General features: G+C 36.5%; 1 long non-coding RNA gene across 1 annotated transcript; it reads left to right on the top strand.

The window, feature by feature from the left end:
• The first annotated feature begins 774 nt into the window (after positions 1-774).
• On the top strand, positions 775-5,628 carry LOC141578877 (uncharacterized). The gene is made up of 2 exons (XR_012509726.1): positions 775-880; positions 4,442-5,628. It is a non-coding gene; the product is annotated as an uncharacterized LOC141578877 (long non-coding RNA).
• Positions 5,629-6,541: the final 913 nt, after the last annotated feature.

Here is a 6,541-nt window from a genome sequence, read left to right as displayed (position 1 = left end):
TTAAACCATTTTGAGTTTATTTTTGCACATGGTGTGAGAGATTGTTTTAATCTTATTATTTTACATGTGGCTGTCCAGTTTTCCTATCACCACTTACTGAAGAGACTGTCTTTTCTCCATTGTATATTCCTGCCTCCTTTGTCATAGATTAAATGACTGTAACTGCATGGGCTCTCTATTCTGGTCATTGATCTATGTGTCTGTTTTTGTGCCAGTACTGTGCTGTTTTGATTGCTGTGGCTTTATAGTACAGTCTAAAGTCTGGGAGGATTATGCCTCCAGCTTTGTCCTTTTTTCTCAGAACTGCTTTGGCGTTTCAGGGTCTTTGATGGTTCCATATAAATTTTAGGATTTTTTTTTTTCAGTTCCATGAAAAATGTCATGGGTATTTTGATAGAAACTGCATTAAATCTGTATATTGCTTTGGATAGTATGGCCATTCTAATATTAATTTTTCCAGTTCAAGAGCACAGGGTATCTTTCCATTCCTTTGAATTATCTTCAGTTTCTTTCATCAGTGTTTTATAGTTTTCAAAGTATAGGTCTTTCACTTCCTTGAAAAAGCCTTTTCTTTTTTGACCCAGGATTTTATCTGGCTTTAAACTCAAGAATCAAGTTAATAAAGCCAGATTTAACTTTTATTTTACTGTTCATTTTTACATATGACTTCTTCAGAATTGGAATTTTCAATTCAAGAATTCGTGTAACTACTACAGACTTCCATTCTGATGGCCTCTGAGCCTTTATACCTTTATTTTTTGGTGCTTATTCCTAGAGTGTTTCTATCACCTCGTGGAGATCCTAGATGGAATCAGAATTTGGGATGAAAATCACTGGATCCACCTACTGTTTTCCTTCACCTTCCCCACAGATGCTCAGGGTGAGAGTGTGACGTGTTACGTCAACTGTGTGTAAAGCTAACCCTAATGCTCCCTGCAATAACGTGCATCGTATTTGTATTCTTATTTTCAGCATAAAATAATGTCATCACCAAAGGCATCCCAAGGAAAGTCACATTCTATAGAATCTGTTTTCTTGCACTTAAGTCCATTCTTCTGTTATGGTAATTGCACAGTATTCACTGTGTCATCTCTGATAGGAGATCTGCTTCCTTATAACGTAGGCTAATTTCGTGTAGAATTGGTAATGGACTTGCATTTCTCTCTTTAGAGGGAATCATATTTTAAGCCCTTCCTAATTCTAGCTTAGCAGTGTAGATGTCTTAACTTGACTGTGTTGATCATAAAGATTAACGTATAATTCAAAAAACAAAAACCAAAACAAAACACAGAGCCTTTTTGAAGTTGTTGCCATGTTAGTACACTATGACACTGCTCCCTGGACACATCTGGATACATTTTATTAGTCCTAATGTGACAACCTTACTGACACAAACTAGGCCAACCAGGCTCCCCTCTCCTTGAGAAATTTTAAAACCAGAGCTGAGAAAAAGCCCCAATTCTCTCTTTAGAGGGCCTAAGATGTACAACTCTTCAGCTGTCCACAGCCATGTTATCTACTCTGGGGGCTAGAACAGTGGAGGAAACTGATCTGCTGGTGGGAATAAAGAACAGAGTACAGAGAGGACGAGAGCTAAAAGGCAGAGACAGTTCTGATGTGTCTTGGTCCCTGGTCCCAGTTTTCCCTGGAGGCCATCTGCTGTTAGGTCTACAAGACAACAGAGTATCCCTGAAACCTATTTTCCTTTTTCCTTTAGCTGGATTTTCCCTTCAGATGTAATTTCCATTTCTTTCAACCAAAGGATTCCCAGTAACTTTACTCACTGCCTCGCTGAGTATTTCACTTGAAACTGCTGTAAATGCATACGTAGTCATCTGTCACTTACAGGTGGAATCACTTTAAGAAAGGTTGATTTATTAAAATACAAGTGTACAAACCTGGAAAATTAACAGATAAGTAAGTACTCATTACCCTGAAATAATTGTTTGTTTTACAAAAAGAAGGGATCCTTTATAGTTTGCCTAGTGCCCTAGAAATATTGTTTCAAAACCAACATGTCCATCACAATAAATTATGAGGCAGCCATGCAATGTAGTACTATATAGCTAACAAGAACGGAAAAAAAAAAAAAAAGATGAATCTACATGTGCCAATGGTGAAATATCTCCAGGAATATTGTGGGAAAATCTAATCTACATACTTTATAGTTTTATCCCCTTTGTGTATGTGCACTTTCACACACACATACTTATAGGTTTGCTTTTTTTTTTAACTTCTAGGAGAAATCAAGAAAATGTTTATAAATGCTACCTTTTGAGAAAGGGACTGGGGGGGAAAAATATTACCTTCTATTTATACTCTACTTTCTATTTCTTCACTATTCTTAATCATCTGGCCTAGTACATGTGTTTTTATTTGGGGTTAGTGAAATTGTAAATTTTTTTCTCTCTAATACATTTCTGTATACTATTTAAAATGGAAATGATGAATAGAAAAAGCAGAACTGAGAAAAATGAATAGCAGAACTGAGAAAACTGAACACCCAATAGCTACAAAGCAAATGTCAAAAAGAAAGAAAGAAATCTGTACCACAGTACCCCAGAAAAGGTCAGGAAGGTAAAGCACCAGGTGTTGTGAGAATGTGGGATAAAACATGGGGCTGAAAATAGAGGAAATGATTGAAAGTTTATTTTTTAAATGCAGTTAAGACTTCCAGTTCTCCTCTTCCATCCTGGTCAGCCAATCACCCCTGCCCCACAGGGACAGGAGACTGAAGCATCAGCCTGTGAGAGAAGCCAACCAGACAGCCTCCATGCTTAGGACCACCAGGAACAAAAGCAAGTGAGGAATAAGAGCTGTGCCCAAAACATAGAAATTGAGAAGAGATCTACCATCATACCCAGCCCCTTCTGCCATGTAGCTCCAAGAACAATGACAGCCAGGCATATTTCCTTCCTGGGCAGAACCTTCCAAGATTTGTCTTTAGAGATACTAAATGACCTTAGAAAAAAGTTCTATAGATGCAACATTTTGCATTCTCAAAAAAAAAAAAAGGCTGAGTTCCTATCCAGTCACCATTCAATGAAACCATATTTCATAAGCTCTGCACACACAGAGCTTCCAACAAATTTTTTAACACTTCACTCTTAAATATGAAAGGAAACAAGAGACACCAGACATGTAAGGAAAATTTGAGCATGAAAGGCAAAACTATAACCAGGAAAAAGAAAGAGGAAGCAGAAACAATACAGAAAACTTCCCCTCAAATCTAGAGAAAAAACAGAAAATATAGCTGCAAAATCCTTTTGAAAATAACAGTCACAGATGAGAAATAACTTTTGAAATTTTAAGCTATGGTAGTAATTTTTTTAATCCATAAAGTAATTGGAAGATAAACTTGAGAAAATCTCCCAAGAAGTAGAACAAAAAGAAATGGGGAATGTGTGAGAAAAAAACCATAAACTTAGAAAAAGCAACTTAAAATATCTAACCTTGGGGGAAGGGTATAGCTCAAGTGGTAGAGCACATGCTTAGCATGCATGAGGTCCTGAATTCAATCGCCAGTACCACCTCTAAAAATAAATAAACCTAATTACCTCCCCTACCCTTGCCAAAATAAAATAATTAAATAGTGCAATAATAAATAAAATATTTCAATTGCCCTTCCTCTGCCCAATAGGAGTTTCAAAAATTAAGAAATTAGTAAGGTGGAGAATATTATCAAATAAATAGCACAAGAAATTTTCTATCATTAAAGAACATGAATTTTTAGCAAGAGACCCCCGCAAATGCCCAGTGGTTGAAAACAGATTCCTACCCAGTCATATCATCATGAAATATCAAAACCCTCAGGACATAAAGAAGACTCTAAAAGTTTCCAAAGGAAAAATAAAGTCATATACAAAAAACAGGGAATCATAATGTTGTCCCTCAGAAACAACATAGAAGCTGAAAGACAATGGTGAAATGCCTTCAGATTATGAGAGAAAATTATTTGCAACCTAGAAATACAAACTAGCCAAATTATTCATCAAATGTGATGGCCCAATAAACGTGTTCAGATATGTATGGGTCTCAAAAATATTCCTACCTTGAACCCTTTCTCAGGAAGCTACTTGAGGATGTGTTCCATTAAAACAAGTAAATAAACCAAGAAAAAGGAAGTCACAGAATTCAGTAAATGGGGGATCTGGCCCAATAGATGAGCAAAGGGATATCGCAGGACAATAGCTCTGCAGAGCAACAACGAGTCCAGATTCATGCAGGAGGAAGGAAGGTATGTTGGTCAGTTTTTTCTGTGTAATAAAAGAAAACCTCAAAACCTCAGGGGCTTACAACAAATATTTTTCATGTTCACGGACGTGCATGCATATTGGCTAGGGTTCAGTCAGTACAGATGCACTCAGCTGGGCTTGGCTCTAGGCTGAGATGAGGGTTCAGGTCTTCTCCCCATGTTTTTTCATTCTCCTTCAACCAACAGCTACCCAAGCCGTATCCCTTTCATGGTGGATTGCAGAAGCTCAAGAAGCAAGCCAGATTACAAAAAGCACATGGAAATCCTCTCTTCTCTCACGTCTCTTAACATTCTTGAGCCAAAGCAAGTCACAAGGACAAGTTCAACATCAAAGGACAGGAAAATATATTCCCCCTACTCTAGGGAGAGAGATTGCAAAATCCTATGGCAAAAAGCAGAGGTGTATAATTCTCTAACAGGAAGGAAGTGAAGCACTGGGAACAATAATCCAATCTGCCCCAGAAAGCTCCAGGAGAGTGGTCTCCAGGAAAAAAGTAATGGGACTGATAGAAGATTTGACATGCCTGACTATGTGGAAAGAGCATCTTCAAGAATTTTACAGTTCTTTAGGAGAGTGATTGTGATAGAGGCTTAGGAAACTAAGCAAATGAAAAGTAAGTAATTATTATTTCTAGGAAAAGCAAAAATTCATACAAGGAAATTAATGCAGTTATGGTAAGCATATAATACATACGTGACTCAGACATAAAGTTCAACCAAATGTTGACATAACTAAAATTTACATACAAGCACAGTGTTCCATGGATTCCAAGATGCATATGTTATCAAAACTGAAATCTGAAAATCTGAAATCAAGACCCATCACAATCGCCATCAGGCAGGCAGTGGTTGTGACACAGATGCCACATTGCCATGTGCAAACATGATTGTCATTTCTAGAGGCATGACTGGACAACTGCCAATCCGGACATCTCAGTCCACAAACCATTCATGTACCATCTGAGGAAACAATTGAAGTCCAGGATTTGTCTAAGAAGTTTTCATATATACCTTCCAGAAAAATCAAGAAAGTGCCAGTATCAAAATGTGCAGAATGAACATCAATGGTTTGGAAGAAAATTCCACTGATGATAGTAGAGCCCTCTTTTCTTAAAAGTGCTATGTCACCAATATTCTTGAAGGTTCAGAGTATGATACTGTACTAAAATTAATTAACTAATTAAATGTGGGCATTGACATCTTTGAGGCAAAAAAAAAGATTCAAAAAATGGGACTCTGAAGAAGTTTTAGAAATATTTCAACCGATCTATTTGCTTATATTTTTCTTTGTATTGCTTGCAAGCACAAAAGTATATAGTAAATTGCACATCAAAATTCTAAAGGATCTCTTTCAATAAATATAAAAATTCTAAGTGATAAATCATTGTGGTTATTTTCGGTTTTTTTCTTTGTAGTGGTATATAAAGATGTGGCTTACAGTCAGTGATGTCTGAGATTCAGTGAAATATGGCATTTGGGATAAGAGGGAGACACACTGGGGGCTTGGGTGGTGTGAGTGGTAATTATTCATACTAGCAAACCAATAGTCTAAAATCGGTAAATCAAGAAATCACAGGGTAAATACTATACTGAAAGAACACACTGAGATTAAACCCCAGCTCTGCCATTTGCTAACCATGTGATTTTATGTAATTACTTAACCCCTCTGTGATTCAATTTTTCTCATCTCTAAAGTAGGAATAGAAATAGCACCTAGAATATAAGGTGATTATAAGGATTAGATAATGTATGTGAAGCGCTTAGGACACAGCCTGAAACATTGTAAGTACTCAAAATATGTTAGCTAAAATTGTTACTTATCTAAATATATGGAGATCAATACCAAAAGAAATAGCTAAAATGGATTGGAGAGTGGGATCTGGGTTCTGGGGATAAAATGGGGGAGATGGAGATGGGAGAAGAGGGCTGATGTTTTTCATTATGTCTTGATTTTTTTTTAATTTTGTACCTTTAATTTGATAAAAGTAAGTATTAGAAATATACATGTAAGTGGGTCATAAACCTAAATGTAAAATGCAAAACTATAAAACTCGTAGAAGATAACATAGGAGAAAACCAAGGTGATCTTGAGTTTGGCAATGGCTGTTTGTCAATAGCAACACCAAAAGCATGATCCACGAAAGAACAAATAGATAAGTTGGACTTTATTAAAATTAGAAATTTCTGTTCTGCAAAAGACACTGTTAAGAGAATGAACCACAGTCTGGGAGAAAATGTTTGCAAAACACATATCTAACTAGTATCTAAAATACACAAAGAGCACTT

The sequence above is a fragment of the Camelus bactrianus genome, chromosome 10 (assembly GCF_048773025.1).
Source record: "Camelus bactrianus isolate YW-2024 breed Bactrian camel chromosome 10, ASM4877302v1, whole genome shotgun sequence".
Taxonomy (NCBI): domain Eukaryota; kingdom Metazoa; phylum Chordata; class Mammalia; order Artiodactyla; family Camelidae; genus Camelus; species Camelus bactrianus.
The sequence above is the reverse complement of the archived record's forward strand: the minus strand, read 5'-3'. Positions and strand labels throughout refer to the sequence as shown.